The sequence below is a fragment of the Vulpes lagopus genome, chromosome X (assembly GCF_018345385.1).
Source record: "Vulpes lagopus strain Blue_001 chromosome X, ASM1834538v1, whole genome shotgun sequence".
Lineage (NCBI taxonomy): Eukaryota > Metazoa > Chordata > Mammalia > Carnivora > Canidae > Vulpes > Vulpes lagopus.
In genome coordinates, this window is record NC_054848.1 from 91,424,466 (window position 1) to 91,448,769 (window position 24,304).

Here is a 24,304-nt window from a genome sequence, read left to right on the forward strand (position 1 = left end):
AATTAATGAGCTGAAAATAAAGCTACCAATTGTTAAATATAGTGTACTTAATCCTTTCATGAATATAGAACCCACACCAGGGCGTCCGGAAGGTAGGCTCAGTCCATGTGTTTTTCTAAAATAGTATCAACAGCAGCCAAAAACTATAACCTCAAGGGAACCATAAAGTTTAGAGCACCTTAACTTTTAACATTTCCAATAGAACGGTTTAGTATATGCTTTTGTTGGGGTGCCGGACTGGCTCAGTTGGTAGAGCATGCAAATCTTGATCTCAGGGTTGTGAGTTAGAGCCCCTACATGAGGTATAGAGTTTACTTAAAAATAAAATCTTAAAAATATAAAATAAAATAAAATAAAATAAAATAAAATAAAATAAAATAAAATAAAATAAAATAAAATAAAATAAATAAAATAAATAAAATAAATAAAATAAATAAAATAAATAAAATAAAAAAATAAAATAAAAAAAATAAAATAAAATAAATAAAATAAAATAAATAAAATAAAATAAATAAAATAAATAAAAAAAATTAAAAAAATAAAAAAAATAAAATAAAATATAAAATAAAATATAAAATAAAATTAAAATTAAAATTAAAATTAAAATTAAAATTAAAATTAAAATTAAAATTAAAAAAAATAAAATAAAATAAAATAAAATAAAATAAAATAAAATAAAATAAAATAAAATAAAATAAAATAAAAATAAAATAAAATAAAATAAAATAAAATAAAATAAAATATCTTTAGCGGGCAGCCTGAGTGGCTTAGCGCCGCCTTCCACCCAGGGCCTAATCCTGGAGAACCAGGATAGAGTCCTGCGTTGGGCTCCCTGCATGGAGCCTGCTTCTCCCTCTGCCTGTGTCTCTGCCCCTCGCCCCTTTGTGTGTGTGTGTGTGTGTCTCTCATGAATAAATAAAATCTTTTTAAAAAATAAAATCTTAAAAAATATACATATATATGCTTTTGTTTAATAAAAAAGGGAAAAAAAGAAGGGCACTTGGGTGGCTCAGTTAGTTAAGTGTCTGCCTTCAGCTCAGGTCATGATCCCAAAGTCCTGGGATTGAGCTCTGCTTCAGGCTTCCTGCTCAGCAGGGAGTCTGCTTCTCTCTCTCCTTCTGCCACTCCCTCTGCTTGTGTTCTGTCTCTCTCTCTCTGTCAAATAAATAAATAAAATCTTTTGTTTCTGTTTTAAAGATTTTATTTATTCATGAGAGACACAGAGAGAGAGGCAGAGACAGGAAGAAGCAGACTCCCTGCGGGGAGCCCAATGTGGGACTTGATCCCAGGACTCTGGGATCATGCCCTGAGCCAAAGGCAGACACTCAACCACTGAACCACCCATGCATCCCTCAAATCATCCTTTAAAAAAAAGGAGAAAAAGAAAGAAATACACAGGGAGGAGACAGCCATGTAATGACAGAACCAGAAACTGGTAGGATGCTTGGGTGGCTCAATCAGTTAAGCAACTGACTCTTGGTTTTGGCTGAGGTAGTGATCTCAGGATCGAGCCCCGCATTGGGCTCCACACTCAGCGCAGAGTCTGCTTGAGACTCTCTCTCCCTCTTACTCTGTCCCCCCTCCTCCTCATGTGCTGGCTTGTGCCCTGTCTCTCTCTCTCAAATAAATAAATCTTTTTAAAAAAGAAGCAGAGACTGGAGCAATGCATCTACAAGCCAAGGAATATCAGCCGCTGTCAGCAAACAGAAGCTTTGAGAGGGAGAGAAGAAACGCTTCTTCCTGAAAGGTTTCCAAAGGAGTAAGGCCATGCTGATAATGCTGATACCTTAATTTTAGACTTCTAGCCTCCAAAACTGTAAGAGAATAAATTTCTGTTGCTTTCAGCCACCCAGTCTGTGGTACTTTCTCATGGCAGCCCTACAAAACTAATTCAGAAAGTTTTCCCCAAATCATGTCTATCTTCTACTATCAAACTGTGATTTCCCAGGGTCCTGACTGCTTCCCTATCTCCATTTCTAATTAAAGGCAGCTTAAGCGCAGCATTCTAACTTCCTGATTTAGTAATTTCATTAAATGATAAAAATTAATGCATGATATACCAGATATTCAGAAAATGTAAATTGCTAGAAGATTGTTATAGCAACATCCATACTAATTATCATGTCTTGAGAAAGGCCATGCATGTTTAGCAACTAATTAGAATCATACAATTAAAAGAATAAAGAGTACTTCCTTGGGGACATAAAATAAATAAATAACTACAATATTTTCATTAGATAGTTGGCAGTGTTCCTTTAAACCTATTTGAGTGTTAGAAATTGGTGTATAAATTAAATGGTTTTATAGTTTAGATTTGATAGAAGACTTAGGCCATTAGAGAAAATTGTTTTAAAACATACTATTCATTTGAGAAATGCTATGATGCTTATGATGCTATGTGAAGAAAATGAACTGTAACTCATTTCAAATCTTGAAGAATGTTTTAGAGACTCATTTCCATATTCTTATAAGACCTGAAAAATTCCCAAAAGTTCAGAGGGTTTGGTTAAAAAATGCACCAATGCCTAGACCAGGGGTTGCCAACTATAACCCACAGGCCAAATTCATCTCACCACTGGCTTCAGCCCATAAGTTAAGAATGGGCTTTTTAAGATACTCTGATTTGTTTTAAATATATATATATATTTTTTATGAAGTAAACTCTATGCCCAACGTGGGGCTCAAACTCACAACTCCAAGATCAAAGGTCACAGGCTCTACCAATTAAACCAAACAGGTGTTCTTCTAATTTTTTTAACATCTTTTTATTAAAGCATAGTTGACATACAATATTACATTAGTTTCAGGTATACAACATGGTGATTCATGGTGATGTTTTTGGTCTTGCTTTTTTTAAAGATTTATTTTTTTGAAGATTTTGTTTATTCATGAGAGACAGAGAGAGAGAGAGAGAAAGCAGAAACATAGAAAGAGGGAGAAGTGGGCTCCTCTCAGGGAGCCTGATGTGGGACTTGATCCCCAGACCCGGGATCACGCTCTGAGCCGAAGGCAGATGCTCAACCACTGAGCTACCCAGGCATCCCTCATTTGTTTATTTGAGAGAGAGAGAGAGAGAGAACGCGTGGCAGGAGGGACGGAGGAAGAGAGAATCTCAAGGCTGAGAACATGGAGCCTGACATGAGACTTGATTCCACAACCCCGAGATCACGACCCGAGCCAAAACCAAGAGTTGGACACTTAACCAACTGAGCCACCCAGGTGCCCCTTGACAAGTCTATATGTTATGCTCTCCTCCCAAGTGTAGCTCCCATCTGTCACTGTACAACACTATTACAATACCATTGACTATATTCCCCATGCTGTGCATTTATCCCTGAGGATAGTCTTTATATATTTAAATGGTTGGGGGAAAAAAAACAAAAAAGCATAATACTTTGTGACATACAAGAATTATATGAAAGTCGAATTTCAGTGTGCATAAAGTTGTACTGAAACATAGCCTCCCTTGTTCATTCATTTACACATTGTCAGTAGCTACTTATATTACCGCCCTACTTTGTATAACAAATCACAACAGACTTAAGTGGCTTAAAACGACACAAATTCATTACCTCACCATTTCTGTAGGTCACAAGTCTGGGCAGGACTTAGCTAGTTCTCTGTTCAGGATCTCACCAGGGTGAAAGGAAAGTGTCAGCTGGGGCAGAGCTTTCATCTGAGGCTCAGAGCCTTTTTATCAAGCTCACATTGTTGCTGGCAGAATTCATTTCCTTGGTTATAAGACTGAGGCCTCCTGTCTCCTACTAGCCATCAGCCCCGGGCTGCTTTCAGCAACTAAAGCCCCCCCACCACACACCCTGCCATTCCTTGCCACATGGCCCTTCCATCTTCAAAGCCAGCTACAGAGAATTTCACGTTGAACTTCTTTAACACGTTGGGTTTTTTTTTTCTTTAAAGATTTTATTTATTTGCTTGAGAGAGAGCACAGAGGGAGAGGGAGAACAGACCCTCCACTGAGCAGGGAGCCCAACGCGGGGCTCAATCCCAAGACCCTGAGATCATGACCTGAGCCAAAGGCAGAGGCTTAACCCACTGGGCCACCCAGGCGCCCAAGCACTTTGAATCTCTCTTACTGTAAAGAGTCCCATTCCTTTTAAAGGGAAGCAGTTCAGCTGATTAGGTGAAGTCTACCAAGGACAGTCACAGCAGCACCTAGATTAGTGTCTAATTGAGCAACTGGAATAAAATGTGTGTTCAGCAGGGGCCGGGAATCTTGAGGACCATCCTAGAACTCTGCCTGCTTCATTGCTTTTGAGCTACCATGGCAAACTTGAGTAGTCGCAGCAGAGCTCATGTGGCCCACAAAGCTGAAAATCTTTACTGTCTAGCCCTTGACAGAAAAAGTTGGCTGATTCCTGCTCCAGATGAAACTGAGTTTCAAATTCAAATACTGTATGATCCCTGTTCAGCAAATACCAATAAACCTGGGGCAGTGTAAACAGCAAGAGGCCACGAGGGTGGGAAAATAGTAGCACTAACAAACTGTTTAAGCTCTTAACTCAAGCATACACCAAAATAGATGATCCTGAATTGGAACACCTGGGTGGCTCAACGGTTGAGCATCTGCCTTGTAGCTCAGGGCGTGATCCCACAGTCCAGGACCAAGTCCCACACCAGGCTCCCTGCAGGGAGCCTGCTTCTCCCTCTGCCTATGTCTCTGCCTCTCTCTCTCTCTCTCTCTCTCTCTCTCTCTCTATGTGTGTGTCTCTCATGAATAAATAAATATTTTTTTAAAAAAATAGATGATCCTGAACTAATAGCACTTTCTTCCAAGGAATCAGTTCAAATACACGCTAAGGGAATAATAAAATAATTACATCATGGCATGACATCATCATTACCCAACTTTGTCAAATCTTCATATATTTGCTTCTTTCTAAGGAGCAAAACAGGGGCACCTGGCTGGCTCAGTCAGTAGAGCATGTGACTCTCGATCTCTGGGTCATGAGTTTGGACCCCACGTTGGGCATAGACTTGACTTGAAAATAAAATAAAATAAAACCTTTTAAGTAGCCAAAACAGATACAGTTGAAGCTCCCTGTTGTACCCTCCTCTAATCTCATACCACTGCCTCCCACTGCAGAGGTTAACCACTACCCTGTGACCCCATGTTCCATAGACAACACGACTCAGTTTATCATGTCTTAAACTTTACATAAATGGAATTATACAGCATGTATTCTGCAATTTGCACCTTTTGTTCTCGGTGCTTAGAGGTTCATCCACAATGATGTGTGTAGTTACAATGTGTTCATTTTTACTGCTGTAGTATTCTGTTATACAAATATACCATTCTTTGTCTATTGTACCAGTGATATACATTTGGGTCATACCCAGTTGTTTGCTGTTAAAATAATGCTGCTGGGGCACCTGGCTGGCTCCATCGGTAGAGCATTCAACTCTTGATCTCAGGGTTGTAAGTTTGAGCCCCACATTGGGTGTAGAGATCACTTAAAGATCTTTTTATAAAAAAATTGAAAGATAAAAAATAAAATAAAACAATGCTGCTATGAATATTCTCGTGTAATCTCTTGACTCAGATATGGAAGTTACCCCTAGTGTAATGTGCATGCTTATCTTTATTAGATATTACCAAATTCTTCTCTAAAATGGTCATGCCAACAGTGAACAGAGTGCTCTTTTCCTCAATCCTTCCCAATAATTGGCATTATCAGACTTTTTGTCAATTTCTGGAGGGTGACATGGTGCTTCATTATAGCTTAATTTTGCAACATCTCGATTGCAAATCATAGTAAATATCCCTCCATATTTTTATTGTCCCTTCAGCTTTCCTCTTTCAAGAATTGTAATTAACAATCTTCCTGGGGATCCCTGGGTGGCGCGGAGGTTTGGCGCCTGCCTTTGGCCCAGGGCGCGATTCTGGAGACCCAGGATCGAATCCCACGTCGGGCTCCCGGTGCATGGAGCCTGCTTCTCCCTCTGCCTGTGTCTCTGCCTCTCTCTCTCTCTCTCTCTGTGACTATCATAAATAAATTTTAAAAAATTTAAAAAAAAAACAAAAAAACCAATCTTCCTGGGGATCCTTGGGTGGCGCAGCGGTTTGGCGCCTGCCTTTGGCCCAGGGCGCGATCCTGGAGACCCGGGATCGAATCCCACGTCGGGCTCCCGGTGCATGGAGCCTGCTTCTCCCTCTGCCTGTGTCTCTGCTTCTCTCTCTCTCTCTCTGTGACTATCATAAATAAATTTTTTAAAAAATTAAAAAAATAAAAAAAGATAAAAAATAAAATAAAAAAAATAAAAAATCCTTTTCTATCACAAGAACATATAGATATTTGCCTATATTGTCTTCCAAAAGTTTTCAAGTACTTGTTACATTTAGGTCATAAAACCACTTTGAATTTGTTTTTGTATATGGTGTGCAGTCAGGATGTAATGTTATTTTTTTTTCCATATGGATAACCAATAGTTCTGGCAACATTTATTAAATAATTCCTCCTGATCAGAGGAGAAGGGAGGGAAAAATAAAACAAGACGAAATCAGAGAGGGAGACAAACCATGAGAGACTCTTAACCATAGGAAATAAACTGAGGGCTGCTGGAGAAGGGGGTGGGGGTTGGGGTAACTGGGTGATGGGCACTAAGAAGGGCACGTGATGTAATGAGCACTGGGTGTGACATGCAACTGATGAATCAGTAAATTCTACCTCTGAAACTAATAATACAGTATATGTTAATTGAATTTTAATTTTAAAAAAGACAAAATAAATAAAAGTTAATAAATAATTCCTCCTCTCTGCAGGGGTCATGTATCAAGTTTCCATTTAGCGCGGGTCTGTTTCTGGGCTATGTTATTCCATGGGTCTATTTCTTTTTCTCTGCACTGTCTTAATTACTACCACTTATAAAAAGTGTTGACATCTGCTCGGGTATATTGTGCTGCTTTGATATTATCTTGGCTATTCTCAGTACTATTTAGAATTTTAATTGAAATTGCATGAAATCTCTAGTTGAATTTAGAGAGACTTGATATGATTACTTATTAAGTTTTCCTATACAGAAACATGTTTTATCCTTCCATTAACTTAGGTTTTCTTTAATGTCATTCAACAAAGATTTATGCTTTTCTGTATACAAGTCTTACATATCTTTTGTTAGATTTATTCTTTTTCTTCAAAGATTTTTTATTTATTTATTCATGAGAGACACAAAGAGAGAGAGAGTCAGAGACACAGGCAGAGGGAGAGGCAGGCTCCCTGCAGGGAGCCGACGTGGGACTTGATCCCAGAACTCCAGGATCACAACCTGAGTGAGTCAAAGACAGACAATCAACCACTGAGACATCCAGGTGCTCAGTTAGATTTATTCTTGGGTGACTTTCAGTATCTGCTGCTACTGCAAGTTCTATTGCACTAAGTTCTATTGATTTTTACATATTGCTTTGATTCTCAACCTTACAAACTATTCCTAATTTTTCAATAATTTGTATATTCTCTTTTATTTTTATGTAGACAGGCATGCCATCTGCTAATAGTAACCTTTGTTTCTTCTTTTTCAATCCTCACTTTTTATTTACTTTCCTTTTCTTAATATACTGATTGGGACCTACAGGGATTTGTTGAATAGAACTGATAGTTTTGCTCCTTTATTATTGTAATGATTCAATCAGTTTTTCTTTTTAAAAATTTTTTAATTTTTATTTATTTATGATAGTCACACAGAGAGAGAGAGAGGCAGAGACACAGGCAGAGGAAGAAGCAGGCTCCATGCACCGGGAGCCCGACGTGGGATTCGATCCCGGGTCTCCAGGATCGCGCCCTGGGCCAAAGGCAGGAGCTAAACAGCTGCGCCACCCAGGGATCCCAATAAGTTTTTCTTTTAAAGATTTTATTTATTCACCTACTTACTTACTTATTTATTTAAGAACAAAGGGAGAGGAAAAGGGCACAGAGGGAAAGGGAGAAGCAGACTCCCTGCTGAGCAGGGAGCCTGAGACAGGACTTGATCCCAGGACCCTGAGATCATGTCCTGAGCTAAAGGTAGATGCTTAACCCTTAACTGAGCCACTCAGGTGCCCCTTAATAGATTTTCCTAATGCTAAAATATTCATACTACAGGGGCACCTGGCTGGCGCAGTCAGGCGTCCAACTCTTGGTTTCAGATCCTGGGTTGCTCTGTGCTCAGCACAGAGTCTACTTCAGATTCTCTCTCCCTCTCTCTCTAATAAATAAATCTTTAGGGATGCCTGGGTGGCTCAACAGTTGAGCGTCTGCCTTTAGCTCAGAGTATGATCCCAGGGTCACGGGATCAAGTCCCACATCAGGCTCCTCGCATGGAGCCTGCTTCTCCCTCTGCCTGTGTCTCTGCCTCTCTTTATCTCTGTCATGAATAAATAAATAAAATCTTTAAAAATAATAAATCTTTTTAAAAATTCATATTACAGAGATGAAAACAACTTGGCCATAAGTATTTTTATACATTATTGTTTCTGATTGCTTGTATTTTGTTTTGCATTTTTGGATGTATGTTCATAAGTGAAGTTAGCCTGTAATTGTCATTTCTACTAGCTTCACTTCGTTTGGTATCAAGATTATGTTAGCCTTATAAAATGAGTTGAGGGCAGGGGGTGCCCGGCTGGCTCAGTTGGCAGAGCAAGCAACTCTTGATCTCTGGGTATCTTCTTGAGTTAGTTTTGGTAAATTGTAGTTTCATATGAAATTAACCATTTCATTTAAGTTTTTAAATTTATTGGCATGTTCATAAAGTTCTCTTATTACTGTTTCAATATCCTATTTACTCTATCAGTTACTTTATACCTATTCTCATTCTTCTTGTTCATTTGGACCTTCTCTCCTTTTCTGTCAGAGAGTTGTCGGCATTATTCATCTAGTCTGTTCTATTCATTTTTTTCAATCAGGTTTTTCTTGTATTTTTTTTTTGTCTGATTTGTGAATGTGTTTACTGGATGGACTTAAGAAGGCTAAACCACATTTTATTCTCTATTTAATCAATATTTATCAGAAAGAATAAAAGTACATGAGAAGAAATACACACATTAATAACAGCAATTATCTGTTAACATAACAGGCATATCTGGCATGTATATTTGTCATCTTTATATTCATATTTTTTTAAATTTTATTTTGTTCCTCTTGATTTGGCTTAGTGTTCTAATGCATTAATTTCTTTCCTTCTACTTTTGTGTCATTTTATTTCTAACTTCTTGAGTTACTCTTTAGCATTTCACCTTTTCTTTTCTAATATAAGAATCTAAAGCTATATATTTCCCCCTAAGTACCACCTTAGCTGTATCATTACAAGCACTGGCATTTAGTTCTAAATATTTTCTAGTTTCCAATACAATTTCTTCTTTGACCTATATGGTATGTGATTATAAATATCCAAGTATATGTGGCCTTATTTTTTTAAGGTTTTAAGTTTATTTATGTAAGTGATCTCTACACTCATGGATAATATGATCTTGTTTCCCTCTGCCTGTGTCTGTCTCTCTCTCTCTATGTCTATCATGAATAAATAAATAAAATATTTAGAAATTTTCTTTAAAAAAAAATAGATGAATGGAGGGGATCCCTGGGTGGCTCAGTGGTTTGGCACCTGCATTCGGCCCAGGGCATGATCCTGGAGTCCCAGGATGGAGTCCCACGTCAGGCTCCCTGCATGGAGCCTGCTTTCCCTCTGCCTGTGTCTCTGCCTCTCTCTGTGTGTCTCTCATGAATAAATAAATAAAATCTTTTTTAAAAATAGATGAATGGATAGGGACGCCAGGGTGGCTCAGCAGTTGAGCATCTGCCTTCAGCTCAGGGTGTGATCCCAAGTCTGGGAATCGAGCCCTGCATCGGGCTCCCTGTGAGGAGCCTGCTTCTCCCTCTGTCTATGTCTCTGCCTCTCTCTCATGAATAAATAAATAAAATCTTTTTAAAAATAAATGGATAAAGATGTGAGAGATACATGTATTGTGTGTGTGTGTGTGTGTGTGTGAATATTACTCAGCCATAAAAAGGAATGAAATCACTATTTGCAACAACATGGCTGGATCTAAAGAGAATATAATGCTAAGTGAAATAAGTCAGAGAAAAACAAATGCCATATGATTTCACTTATATGTGGAATTTAAGAAACTCTCTTAAATTCCACATATCTCTTTAGAAGAGACAAGCCAAGAGAGATTCTTAACGATACAGGACAAACTGATGGTTACCAGAGGGGAGGTGGGTGAGGCATGGAGGAAACAGGTGAAGAGGATTAAAAGTACACTTATCTTTATGAACATTGAGTCATGTACAGAATTGCTGAATCACTATATTGTACACCTGAAACTAAACTAATACAACACTGTATGTTAACTGTACTGGCAATTAAAATTTTTTTAAATAGTTCGTTCTTCCCTGAAGTAACTTATAACTGTTACTTGGGTGACTGTACACTGGGGAAGGGGGAGACATTTAGAGGATGATAGGATGTTAATGACCAGAGAGATCCAAAGTGTCTCTCTAGCAATGGGTAGATAAGAAACAGGGAGATAGCTTATTAATAGAGGAATATTCCCCTGGGATACAGGATTTAACACCCTGAAAGGACCCTGAAAGATGACAGAAACACATGGCTAGGATGGATCCTAGAAACACAGAAAACATGTTGGCTGATACTAAGTTGGGTAGAAATGCCTGAACTGCCCAGACAGGCAGTGATCAGAAAGCTCAGAGGTGGGCATGATGGAATGGATAAGTTACATGAGGCCAGAACAGTCACAGGAGGGCTAGGTTTCACAGAACAGCTTAGGGAACACACCATTCACCAAGGCCATTAGGAATGTGCTAGTGAGAAGGATACCAACAGCACTAAGAAGTTCAAGTGCCTCTCCTCCACAGGTCAGGGCAGACAGTAGGAGGGGCAATCACAGAGCTGGCCTCATAGCCATAATGGGACATCTTCCAACCCTGAAGGACCAGCAATTCTTTCTCACAGAAATGGACACTTATCCTGGGCACGGTGTTTGCCTGTCCTGGCCCAGGACCTCGGCCAGCACCACTATCCAGCACTTAAGGAATGCCCGATCTACACCATGGAATTAAACACAGCACAGCATCTGACCAGGGACTTACTTCAAAGCAAAGGAAGTATGGGAGTGTGCCTGTGACCACAGGCTGAGCATGTCACATTCCACACTACTCAGAAGGGGCTGATTTGATAAAGCAATGGAGTGGCCTACTGAAGATGTAGCTAAAGCACCAGCCCTGCAAAAATGGGGTACCATCCTCCATGATCCAGTGTGAATGCTAAATCAATGACTCTATAGGACACTATCTCCCCAAGACGAAAAACACATGGGTGCAGGAACCAAGGGATGGAGGCAGAAGTGGCCTCATATACATTCATTCCCAATAACTATGAAGAAGATAATGTCCTTTTAGTCCCTATTATTTTGAGGTCTGCAATATAAGAGGTCCTTGCCCCCAAAGGTGACATATTCCTGCCAGGGGCACAGCAAGAGTCCCATTGAACTAGAAGCTATAGCTGTCACCAATGCACTTGGGAGGCCAGAAGGATAGAGGTAGGAAACAAAAATACTGTCACAAGGTATCTGTCCTACATGTTAAACAGTACAATATTATTTGAAGTTAGACTTAGATTAGTTAAAAATGTGTGCTTATATGGGCGCCTGGCTGGCTCAGTTGGTATGCGACTCTTGATCTCAGGGTTGTAAGTTAGAGCCCCACATCTGGCATAAAGATCACTTAGAAATAAAATCCGTTTTTTAGAAAAAAGCTCAATTGCAACCATAGAAGACAGAAAAAGAGGGTGGGAAGGAAACAAAGAACAAATATAATAAATAGAAAACATAAAAATGCAGATATTAAACTATATCAATAATCACTTTAAATGAGAATAGTCTGAATGCACCAACGAAAAGAGATTGTTGGGCAGCCTGGGTGGCCTAGCAGTTTGGCGTTGTCTTCAGCCCAGGGTGTGATCCTGGAGATCCAGGATCGAGTCCCAAGTCAGGCTCCCTGCATGGAGCCTGCTTCTCCCTCTACCTGTGTGTGTGTCTCTCTCTCTCTCTCTCTCTCTCTCTCTCTCTCTCTCTTCTCTATAATAAATAAATTTTTAAAATCTTAAAAATAAAGCAGATCCTAGGGGCAGCCCAGGTGGCTCAGTGGTTTAGCGCTGCCTTCAGCCCAGGGCCTGATCCTGGAGACCCAGGATCGAGTCCCACATCGGGCTCCCTGCATGGAGCCTGCTTCTCCCTCTGCCTGTGTCTCTGCCCACCCCCATCTCTCATAAATAAATAAAATCTTTAAAAATAAATAAATAAATAAAATAAAATAGATTTTAAAAAAAACAAGATCCAATTATATATTGTCTATAAGAAACTCGCTTTAAATGTAAAGACAAAGGGATGCCTGGATGGCTCAGCAGGTGAGCGTCTACCTTTGGCTCAGGGCCTGATCTCGGGTCAGGGGATCAAGTCCCACATCGGGCTCCTTATGAGGAGCCTGCTTCTCTTTCTGCCTATGTCTCTGCCTCTTGTGTTTCTCATGAATAAACAAATAAAATCTTCAAAAATAAATAAGTAATAAATGTAAAGACACAGATAGTCTAAAAACTAAAAGGATAGATACAAATATAATAGGAAAACACTAAGCAAAAGATGACTGGTGTAGCTATATTAATATTAGACAAAGTAGGCTTCAAAACAAGGAAGACAATCAAAAATAAAGAGGACACATGACCTAATGATAAAGGGTCAATTTTCAACAGTTGAGAATGAAAATAAAAAATGGGCAGAGGACATGAACAGACATTTCCCCAAAGAAGACATCCAACTGGCCAACAGACACACGAAAAGAGGCTCATCATCACTCATCATCAGGGAAAAGCAAATCAAAACCACAGTTAGATCTATCACCTCACACCTGTCAGGATGGCTAAAATCAACAACACAGGTGTTGTTTAGAAATAACAGGTGTTGGGATCCCTGGGTGGTGCAGCGGTTTGGCGCCTGCCTTTGGCCCAGGGCGCGATCCTGGAGACCCAGGATCGAATCCCACATCAGGCTCCCGGTGCATGGAGCCTGTTTCTCCCTCCGCCTGTGTCTCTGCCTCTCTCTCTCTCTCTCTGTGACTATCATAAATAAATAAAAAAAAAGTTAAAAAAAAAAAAAAAAAGAAATAACAGGTGTTGGCAAGGACGTAGAGAAAAAGAAACCCTCTTGCATTGTTGGTGGGAATGCAAACTAGTGCAGTCACTCTGGAAAAGAATATAGAGACTCTTCAAAAAGTTAAAAAATAGGATTACCCTATGATCCAGCAATCATAGTACTGAGTACTTACGCCAAATACAAAAACACTAATTCAAAAGGATACATGCGCCCCTGTATTTATAATAGCACAACAGCCAATTGTAAATTATTATTTACAATAGCCAAGATAGGGAAGCACCCCAAGTGCCCATCAATTGATGAATGGATAAAGAAGACATGGTTTATATATACAATGGAATATTACTCAGCCACAAAAAAGAAATCTTACCATTTGCAATGACATGGATGGAACTAGAGAGTATAATGCTAAGCCAAATAAGTCAGAGAAAGACAAATACCATAGGATTTCACTTATATGTGGAATTTTTTTTCTTAAAGATTTATTTATTCATGAGAGACAGAGAGAGAGAGAGAGGGGGGCAGAGACATAGGCAGAGGGAGGAGCAGGCTCCATGCAGGGAGCCCGATGTGGGACTCGATCCTGGGACTCCAGGATCACGCCCTGGCTGAAGGTGGCACTAAACCGCTGAGCCACCCAGGCTGCCCATATATGTGGAATTTTAAAAACAAAAGAATCAAGCAAAGTTAAAAAAAAAAAAAAGGAATTGAGCAAAGGTAGACAAAAGAGAGATATATAAAACCAAGAAACAGACTCTTCACCATAGAGAACACACTGATGGCCACCAGAGGGGAGGGTCAGGGGAGGAGTGAAATAGGTAATGGGAATTAAGAAGTGCACTTGTCATGATGAGCAGCGGGTATTGTATGGAATTGTTGAATCACTATTCATACACCTGAAGCTAATATAACGCAGCATGTTAACTATACTGGAATTAAAATAGAAACTTTTAAAAAACCAAACAAATGTTAACTTCATACAGAAACACCCTTACAAACACACCCAGAAAAAAAAAAAAAGAAGGGCACCAGGCTGGCTCAGTCAGCGGACCATGTGACTCTAGATCTTGAGGTTGTAGGTTCAAGCCCCATAGTGGGTGTGGAGATTACTTTAAAATAAAATCTTAAAAAAAGAAAGAATGCCCTCTTTAAAAAAAAAAAAAAAAAAAAAGGAAGAGCATTACCTAATGATAAAATGCCAATTCTCTACAATTGAGAATTATCTTTTAAGATTCTATTTATTCATTCATGAGAGACACAGAGAGAGGCAGAGATGCAAGCAGAGACAGAAGCAGGCACCCCACAAGGAGCCCAATTTGGGACTCAATCCTAGGTCTCAGGATCACAACCCGAGCCGAAGGCAGATGCTCAACCGCTGAGCCACCCAGGTGTCCCGAGAATTCTTTTTTTTTTCCCTAAGGATTTATTTATTTTAGAGAGAGAGTGCAGTGAGGAGGGACTGAGGGAGAGGGAGAGAGAAACTCAAGCAGACTCCCCACTGAGTATGGATCCCAATGTGGGGCTCGATCACAGGACCGAAGATCATGATCTGAGCAGTAATCAAGAGTCAGATGCCAAACCAACTGAGCCACCCAGGCACCCCAACAATTGGAAATTCTTAACAGCCCTGAATGTATTTGTACCTAACCATAGTACATCAAAATAAATGAGGCAAAAACTGACAGAACTACAAGGAAAAATAAATATACCGACCCACTCTAATTGGAGACCTCAACACCCTTTTGTCGGTAATTACAGGTCAAGTAGACAGAAAATCAGTACAAGTGTAGAATGCACACGGGAGAAAGGAGAGGCTGAGAACCAGTGGAAGCCCTAAGAGTTACTAGAGCACGGTGTAGCGCTTGGCACTCACCTCTTCTAGGTTTCTCCGCAGGAAGAGAAGTCCGCAGGAGCACTGAACATGTTCGGAGAAGCGCATCCATGCCGCACCAAGGGTGGGCTGTGGTGGGTGGGGCTGCACACTGGCTCTCTCTTCGGGTGAGTGTGTGCCATATACCTCTGAGGAGCGCCATGAGCTGACGGCCTCCAGCTACAGAACCTGGCAAGATCAGCTGCAGCATTCTTGACAAGACCACGTGTCCTTTTGGAAAATTCTAGCCAATGACCAAGCACAGTGGCAGTACCAGGGCCTAGCCACTTCTGCCCAACATGGGAGCCTTCTAACAGGTGGTCTTTCCTCCAGAACTCCCCATTGGGTTGACCAAGACTTTGTCACATCTGCCTTGCAGCCTAGGGTAATTCTGCCCATTTCCCTTACTCCTCCATCCCTTGCACATGCGCGTCAGATCCCCTTATGGTCTAAGGGCTTTCCCTGCCCATTCTTGCTCCCTGCCCTTGCTTCTTTCACAAGCATTGTCCCCAGTCAACATCTTGCATTCCTAACTCCCCATTAGCATCTGCTTCCTGGAGGACCCAAATTGGCACAATTAGCCACTCACCACTGCCATCCACTTTGGAGAAATTCTGCAGAAGACACTTAATCAAGCATTTCAAGAGTCTCTTCATTATGATCAAAATGTTTGCAGCAAGTTCCTCAGTTGATTTCAAAGCTAGGTAATTCAGACCGTGAAAACCATTTAACACTCCAAACGCCTTTCTCCACCCAGGCGTATGTGCTACCGCTATATGGCTTTTGCCATCCTGGCATTCAGTTTCCCTCACGTGGCACAACACTAATGAAGCCTGTCGTAAATTTGGGCTGTTCAAAGTCAGTCCTCGTCACATTTACGATCATTCAGACTGAAGACTGGTTCTTCCCCCCCAGAAAGACACAGATTTTTCTTAAAGCTCAAATAGTCAAGCGACAACTTTAACTTATGAAAGTCAGTGCAGGGGATCCCTGGGTGGCTCAGCGGTTTGGCGCCTGCCTTTGGCCCAGGGCGTGATCTTGGAGTCCCAGGATGGATTCCCATGTCAGGCTCCCAGCATGGAGCCTGCTTCTCCCTCTGCCTGTGTCTCTGCCCGCACCCCCCCCCCCGACCCCAATGTCTATCATGAATAAATAAATAAAATCTTTAAAAAAAGAAAAAGAAAAAAAAGGTCAGTGCAAAAGCAGTTATTTATAGTCATCTCCTGTCTCTTCATAAAGCTGAAGGGAAAAAATTCTGAAGGTAACTGACAAGCATTAAGTGCCTCCCCTATATCTTCATGAGTAGCTCAGGTGGAGAGGGCTTCTCTGGGGACAACCATGTGTAGATATGTTAGTCAGGGTAGATCAGTCTCTGCCATGGTAACAAAAAAAACCCGAGGGGTGCCTGCGTGGCTCCCTCGGTTAGTCGTCTGCCTTTGTCTCAGATCATGATCTCAGGGTCCTGGGATCAAGCCCTGCATCAGGCTCCCTGCTCAGCAGGGGGTCTGTTTCTCCCTCTGCGGCTCCCCCTACTTGTGCTCTCTCTTGCTTTCTCTCAAATAAATTAAAAAAATTTTTTTTAAATAGCAGCCCAAGGGTACAAATCCTCTTCCACCTCTGCCCCAGGGTAACCCCTAGACTCATTATAATGCATTTGCTTTGTGGGTATAGGCCCCTCCGTGGGGAAAGGCTGCCATGCTGATTTCAATTCCCTACAAACCTTGTAGGGTCAGGGACACCTGGGTGGCTCAGCGGTTGAGCATCTGCCTTTGGCCCAGGGCGTGATCCTGGGGTCCCAGGATCGAGTCCCACATCAGGCTCCCTGCATGGAGCCTGCTTCTCCCTCTGCCTACGTCTCTTCCTCTCTGTGTGTGTCTCATGAATAAATAAATTAAATATTTAAAAAAAAAAGAAAACCTTGTAGGGTGAGAAACACTCCCTCCCAACCTGTGGGAGGAGCCCTGCAAGTGATTGGAAGCAGCCTCCATTAGAGACCACCTTGCCCTTGAAGCAAGACCCCACTCACAGGCCACCTCTGGGGCCTGCCGACTCTCGCTCCCTTACCTTGAAAGTGTACTGGCCTTAATAAAGCTGCTTTCTGCTTTCACTTTGGGCACTGATCACTAATTTTTTTAAGATTTATTTATTAACTTATTTGAAAGAGAGAGAGCATATGAGTGGGGTGGGGGTACAGTCAGAGAGGGGGAGAGAATCCTCAAGCAGATTCCCCACTGAAAGCAGAACCAGTCATGGGGTTCAATCTCAGGACCCTGAAATCATGACAGCCAAAAATCAAGAGTCAGATGCTCAATAGACTGAGCCACCCTGGCACCTCTGATCCTTACTTCTTTATTACGTGCGTACTAAGAGTTGAGACACCATGCTTTTTGCACTGACACTAGGTCCTCAGATAGGTTCTAGAGATGTACCACTCTAAAACTTGGACCATCTCCTAGACTTGTAAAAATACTAGCAGCCAGGAAACTAAAAGTATCATGGGACTACTGAAATTTGGATTACTAAGGCCTGGTAACGGGAGTTAATTATATTCCATTATGTGACAACATAATTCCTGATATAGAGTAAGTACTGGATAAATATTTGTGGAACAAATGAGTGATTGATGGACTGAATAAAAAAGGCTCACATATTTTAATATGAAACCTTCCTGCTTCAAACATCATCGAAACCTTTTTTAAGATTTTATTTATTTATTCATGAGAGACGTAGAAAGAGGCAGACATAGCAGAGGGAGAATCAGGCTCCCCACAGGGACCACAACACGGGACTTGATCACCCCAGAATCACAACTCGAGGCAAAGGCAGACACTCAACCACTGAGACACCAGGTACCCATCAAAACTTTTGAAGCAGGGGCACTTGAGTGGTTCAGTCCGTTAAGCATCTATCTGCCTTGGGCTCAGGTCATGATCCCGGGGTCTTGGGATCAAGTCCCCACAGGGCTCCCTAATTAGCAAGGAGTTTGCGTTTCCCTTTCTGTCTGCTCCTCCCCAACCCCTCCCCCCACCCTGGTCTTACTCTAATATTTTTTTTAAAAAAACTTTTTATTTTTTTAAAGATTTTATTCATGAGAGACAGAGAGAGAGAATGGCAGAGACACAGGCAGAGGGAGAAGCAGGCTCCATGCAGGGAGCTTGATGTGGGACTCGATCCCGGGACTCCAGTATCATGACCTGGGCTGAAGGCAGGTACCAAACCACTGAGCCACCCAGGGATCCCTTAAAAAAAACTTTTGAAGCAAAATGGAAGGCTATTTGTGCATCACCTAAATACTGTGTGCCAAGGGATAAAAAAAAAATGCAAAAGCCATAGAAGCCACATTTTATGGTGTTTATTTTTTTAAGTTTATTCTAAGTAATCTCTACACCCAACATGGGGCTCAAACCCACAACCCTGAGATCAGGAGTCACATGCACTTCCAACTGAGCCAGCCGAGTGTCCCTATGGTGTTTACATTTCATTGCAAAGGCTAGAGATGCTGAAGTCATTGTTGACTTGCCCACACTGCTGTGAAGACATGGTGGAAATGATCACTGGGGATAAAGCAAGTGGCTCTGTCAAATTCCAGTTCATTTTAGAACTCCAGATGTGGCTATACACATAAAATGGCAAATCGCCAATTCTGACAAGGCTAAATGTTTATTCACTGCAAATGGAGGAATCCACCGATCTTGTGAATTTAGCTAATCTTCTGCTATTTATCATATATGACATAAAAAACTTCATGAAGACATTGTGTTTTGTTAATCTTTGCTAAATTGTACAACTGACAAAGAGATCCCATTTGTCCCTTCCTTTTTCCCTTCCTGTAACTAACAATTGCAGAGCACTATGTGTCAACCAGCATTCCAGGCACAGGGGAGGAAAGAAAAACAGCAGATGGGGAAAAATGCTATACAGAGAAATGAAATAGAGCAATGTGGCAGAGTGAACGGGGCCCTCTGTAGATTGGGTAGAGAAGCCTACACCATGAGAGGAGGTAATATTTCAGCTGATCTCTAAATGTCAAGAAGGAACCAGCTCTGCAAACATCTGGGGAAAGAACTCTCCAAGCAGGGGGAGCAGCTGCTAGAGGAATGGTTCTCAAAAGGAATGGCTCTGCCTTACAGGGGGCCTCTTGAAAGTTGGAGGTGGGGATGTCACAACAATTGGGGTACTCTACTGGCATTTAGTGGGCAAAGGCCAGGGATGCTGCACATCTGCAATGCTCCAGAATGCCCTACATCCTGTATGACTTTCATAGATCCTACCAGACACCGGTGGAGATGGAAATGCTGTTAATAATGATCAGAGCTGAGAACTTAATTCTGCTTAACCCCCAAAGAAAAAGCGTGTTTTGCGCAGTGTTTCTGTACACAGAATTTTCCAAGGAATACAAGTACCATGCAAAAATAAGGTAGGGGGCAGCCAGGGTGGCCCAAAGGTTTAGCACTGCCTTCAGCCCAGGGCGTGATCCTGGAGACCGGGGATCAAGTCCCATGTCAGGCTCCCTGCATCCAGCCTGCTTCTCTCTCTGCCTGTGTCTGTCTGTCTCTCTCTGTCTCTCTCTCTCTCTCTCTCTCATGAATAAATAAATAAATAAAATCTTAAAAAAAAAAAAAGAGCAGTAGGTCGTATTTAGTTTCATTCAGAACTTCACACCAAGAGCCAAACCCAACCCCTCCCGAGGGCAAGGCAAATGTCAGAGAAAACACTGCGCCAAATGGAAATGCTTCAGGGGGGATCCCTGGGTGGTGCAGTGGTTTAGCGCCTGCCTTTGGCCCAGGGCGTGATCCTGGAGTCCTGGGATCCAGTCCCACGTCAGGCTCCCTGTGTGGAGCCTGCTTCTCCCTCTGCCTGTGTCTCTGCCTCTCTCTCTGTGTCTCTCATGAATAAATAAATAAAATCTTTAAAAAAAAAAAAAGGAAATGCTTCAGGGGAAATTGATGGTGGACAAGAGTGTTTTTTAACTAATAAAAAGACTTTTTTTTTTTATTGGTATAAAGACAAGAGTGGGGCAGAGCAAACAGTACTGTGGGGGAGGAAAAATGATCTCTGCCCTCCAGGATACTTCTAGCTGGACTAAGAATTGAACTGACAATGAGGCACAGTGACAGGAGATCAAATTTAATTTCATACTCAAAGGGAATCCACACATACATGAGATTCCAAGGACAGTCAGGCAACATGAAGTCATCCTGAACTAAGGAGAAGGGGAAAGGGGTCTGAGACTTCAAAGGGAAGGGAAGAATGAAAAAGAGCAAAGGTTTGGTGCACAAACGTTTACTGGGCCATCTAGAAACAATGGAACACCGAGAGGACTTTGATCAAACAGGCCTTGCTAAATTCCTCCCTGTCTACCACACCTCGTGCATATTAGCTCATATTAGCTATTAGAGCAAGGTAAGTATATCTGGTGATAGCTCCCTTCCAGGAGCAGACCCCCAGACCAAATTCCTTCAGGCAGTGTTTTGGGGAAAGTGAAAGTTTATTCCTGAATTGGCTGGGCCTTGACTGTTTTCAGCTCAGCAGAATCTGCAATGCCAAAGTGGCACACCTTGGGGGCAGTGGGCCTTGGCCCCTACAACACAAAAGGGCACAGTCAGAAGTCAATCTCCCTGGCACCTCTGTTCCCAAGTCTCCCAGTTTCTTTGCCTACAGATAACCTGATTCACAGCTTTTTGGATCTCTCTCCAGAGGAATTATATCACTTTTGCTTAAAAGGAGGGAAGGAAGGAAAGAAGGAAGGAAGGTAGGAAGGAGGGAAGGAAAGATTCAATAGTAAAAATTCAACTGATGGGATGCCTGGGTGGCTCAGTGGTTGAGCGTCTGCCTTCGACTCAGGGCGTGATCCTGCGGTCCGGGGATCGAGTCCCATATTGGGCTCCCCGCGGGGAGCCTGTTTCTCTCTCTGCCTATGTCTCTGCCTCTCTCTGTGTCTCTCATGAATAAATAAATTAAATAATTTTTAAAAATTCAACTGAATAAATTTATTTTTTTAAGATTATATTTATTTATTTGAGAGAGAGAGAGCACACAAGCAGTGGGGAGGGGTAGATGGAGAAGCAGAGTCCTCACCCAGCAGGGAGCCTTATATGGAACTTGATCCCAGGACCTTGAGACCATGACCTGAGGAAAAGGCAGAGGTTTAACCAACTGAGCCACCCAGGCGTCCCCAACTGAGTAAACTTAAAGGCCTAATTGGCTTTATCCAGCGATTTGTGAATTGGGCAGTATCCCATCTAGCAAACAGTAAGGAGCTCCCCTGAGCAGCCAAAAAGAAAAGTTTTTTTCAAGGTGGGGGTTGGGAGGGTGGTATTATTAGCAAAGAATGCATTGTTTTAGGCAAGGTGGCCCTACTAAGGGGCATGGAAGGCTCCATCAGCCGATTACCCACTAATGCTGACCAGAAAAATTCCAAGCTGTCTGGTTAAAGATCACATTTCTGGGAGAAGCTGGGAAGCTGCAGTTAGATTAGATACTAAGTTCTGGTGAGGTTTAGCATTAAGTAACTCCATTTTTAACATAAGGAAGGAACAAAGGGAGGGAGGGGAAAAACCCATGTAAACGAATATTTGAGCATTAAAAAAATGCAAGGAAGGATGCACATGTGTGCACCAAGCTCTTACCACTGGTTTCCTCAGAGCATACGCAAGGGGACTTAACTCTCTTTAATACACTTCTGTACAGTGTATGATAGGTATATACTACTTTTGTAATTTGCAAAATTCCATAAGGCCAAAAAATAAAAGATAAATTAAGAGAGTAGGAATCAACCAACATTGGTATGATTATAGCAAGATAAACTATAATCTCAGAAACATCAGCAAGTCAAACTGAGGTAATATAGTGGGGAAAAAAAAAGAAAAACAAGTGCAAATTGGTGTCACTGGCCCCCCATGACAGCAAGCCAAGATTTAACTACAGTTTCCACCTGTAATTAATAGTCAGTCTGGGTGACTCAGCGGTTTAGCACAGTGTTCGGTCCAGGGCATGATCCTAGAGACCTGGGATCGAGTCCCACGTCGGGCTCCCTGCATGGAGCCTACTTCTCCCTCTGCCTGTGTCTCTGCCTCTCTCTCTCTGTGTGGGTCTCATGAATAAATAAATAAAATCTTTTAAAAATTAAAAAAAAAAAGTCAGTCTGAAACGTCCTGATCAGCACTAGTAATCTGCATGATAAACATCCCACCATTCCCTTCCCCTAAAAAAGAAAATGTCTTGGCCTACAATGATCCTTTCTTCTGCTAATAACTTCTTGCCCTACCACCCTCCTGCCCAGAACAACCTTCTATTTTGTATAGTTCCTCTGGGCATCTCTACTTGCCACAGCGAATGCTGCTCCATTCAAGAATCACTTAAGAAAGCCAAAGCGATCTCCAGGGGCATCTGGGTAGCTCAGTGGGCTAAACATCCAACTCCTGATTTCGGTTCAGGTCATGATCTCAGGGTCTTGAGATCAAGCCCCACATTGGGCATGGAGTGCTTAATATTCTCTCTCTCTGCTGTTCATACCCTTGTGCACATTCTCTCTCTCTCAAAAAAAAAAAGGAATGAAAGAAAGCCAATTAGATTTTCAAAATTATTCGGTTGAATTTTTTTTCACAGTACAACGGAGAAACGATATCATATAGAAGAGAAAGTGAAAAATGACAGTGGTTGAATTTAAAACTCTTAGCATCTCCCAGGGCCTGACCAGGGTGACAGGAGGCTGCCTATTGCCTTTCATCAGCCAGCCACCTTTCTCCTTATATTAAACGATTGTTTTACTAACTGCCCCCTTTTTAAATGTTATTTTAAAGTAATCTCTACACCCAACATGGGGCTCGAACTTACAACCCCAAGATCAGGAGTCCCATGCTGTACCGACTAAGCCTGCCAGGTGCCCCTGCCTCACTTTTTAAAAGTAATTATACATTTATTCTCACATCAGCTGCCTTTTCCAAAGTTGTGGGTCCTTAACTAGTTGTGTGTCTTCACAGACTTTTCACCAAATGTGCAAAAGCAGCAGTAAGGTTAGCCTGAGTCTACAAGGCACAGTCCAAATACGGGACACAGTCAGGAATTGATTTATGTTTAAGATCAATATACATAATGCTCCCAATGGTTAGTAAATGAATGAGGCTCTGGTTGAGTAAAATATTAACGCACCTCATTCTGTTAGCGTTCTATCACGAAAAGATAGAAGGTGACAAATATACACCTTGCTATTACTCATTTACCATTCAACGTACCTGTAGTGAAAAAAATATGTACATTTTTACCTTCTAGGTTAAAATAAACCATCAGTGGGGCACCTGGGTAGCTCATTTGGTTTAGCGTCCACTTTGGGCTCATGTCATGATCCCAGGGTCCTGGGATCCAGCCCTGTGTTGGGCTCCCAGGTCAGCTGGAAGCCTACTTCTCCCTCTCCCTCTGCCCCTCCCCCTCCACTCATGCCCTGTCTCTGGCTTTCTCTCACTCAAATAAATAAATAAAATCTTTTTTTTAAAATACTTTTTAAAAAAACAAATAAACCATCAGCTCAGGATTTCTCCTGGCCCACAGCTATGAAACAGAAAAGCAGTTTTTCTTGCCTCTGGCTCATCTGAGCATCTCATTCCTGCCAAGGACACAAAAAATGGCAGTGTAAAGAAAAGCATGTCCATCCCCTGTCGCCAGGACAGGACGGGTGCAGCTGACACCCTCACACAAGCTGCCTCAAGACAAAACAAAAACCACTGGATTGAGCCAATCTTCATACAATGGAGTTATCGCATCAACTGTGCCATTCTTAGGGCAGAGCACCCTGAAAGAACTTGAGGGACAAAGCGCCACTTGAAAGTTTCCTTACTGTTGCCCCCCCACGTTCGGTTCAAGGCCTCTCTGTTCAAGTCCTCGGTCATAATCCTCCTTTCTCTGGCCTCCCTCGGCCGTGAGGTTAGCTGATGGCAAGACAGAAGAAGTCACAAAATAAGAAAAGTGTTCTGGGGCGCCTGAGTGGCTCAATGGTTGAGCATCTGCCTTCAGCTCAGGTCGTGATCCCAGGGTCCTGGGATCCCTGTAGGGAGCCTGCTTCTCCGTCTGCCTATGTCTCTGCCTCTCTCTCTGCGTCTCTCATGAATAAGTAAATAAAATATTTTTTTACAAAAAGCTTATAGAACTATTTGAGTTTTTAAAACTACATACATGTATAAATAAGTTTGATTAAAAGACAAAAAAGATAATCAGAGGCACATTAAAGCCCCTTCTAGAAAAGGCTTCTTGAATACTTTCCTCCATCCTCCCAACTCAGG

General features: G+C 41.7%; 1 protein-coding gene across 2 annotated transcripts in view; it reads right to left on the bottom strand.

Annotated features, from left to right (window-relative positions):
* Positions 1–16,021, bottom strand: part of LOC121483564 (A-kinase anchor protein 17B-like) — a 110,791-nt gene extending 94,770 nt beyond the window's left edge. For both annotated transcript variants that reach the window (XM_041742226.1, XM_041742224.1), the window contains exon 1: positions 15,033–16,021. The gene's annotated coding sequence lies outside the window, so the exon portion shown is untranslated. The remainder of the gene's footprint in view (positions 1–15,032) is intronic.
* Positions 16,022–24,304: the final 8,283 nt, after the last annotated feature.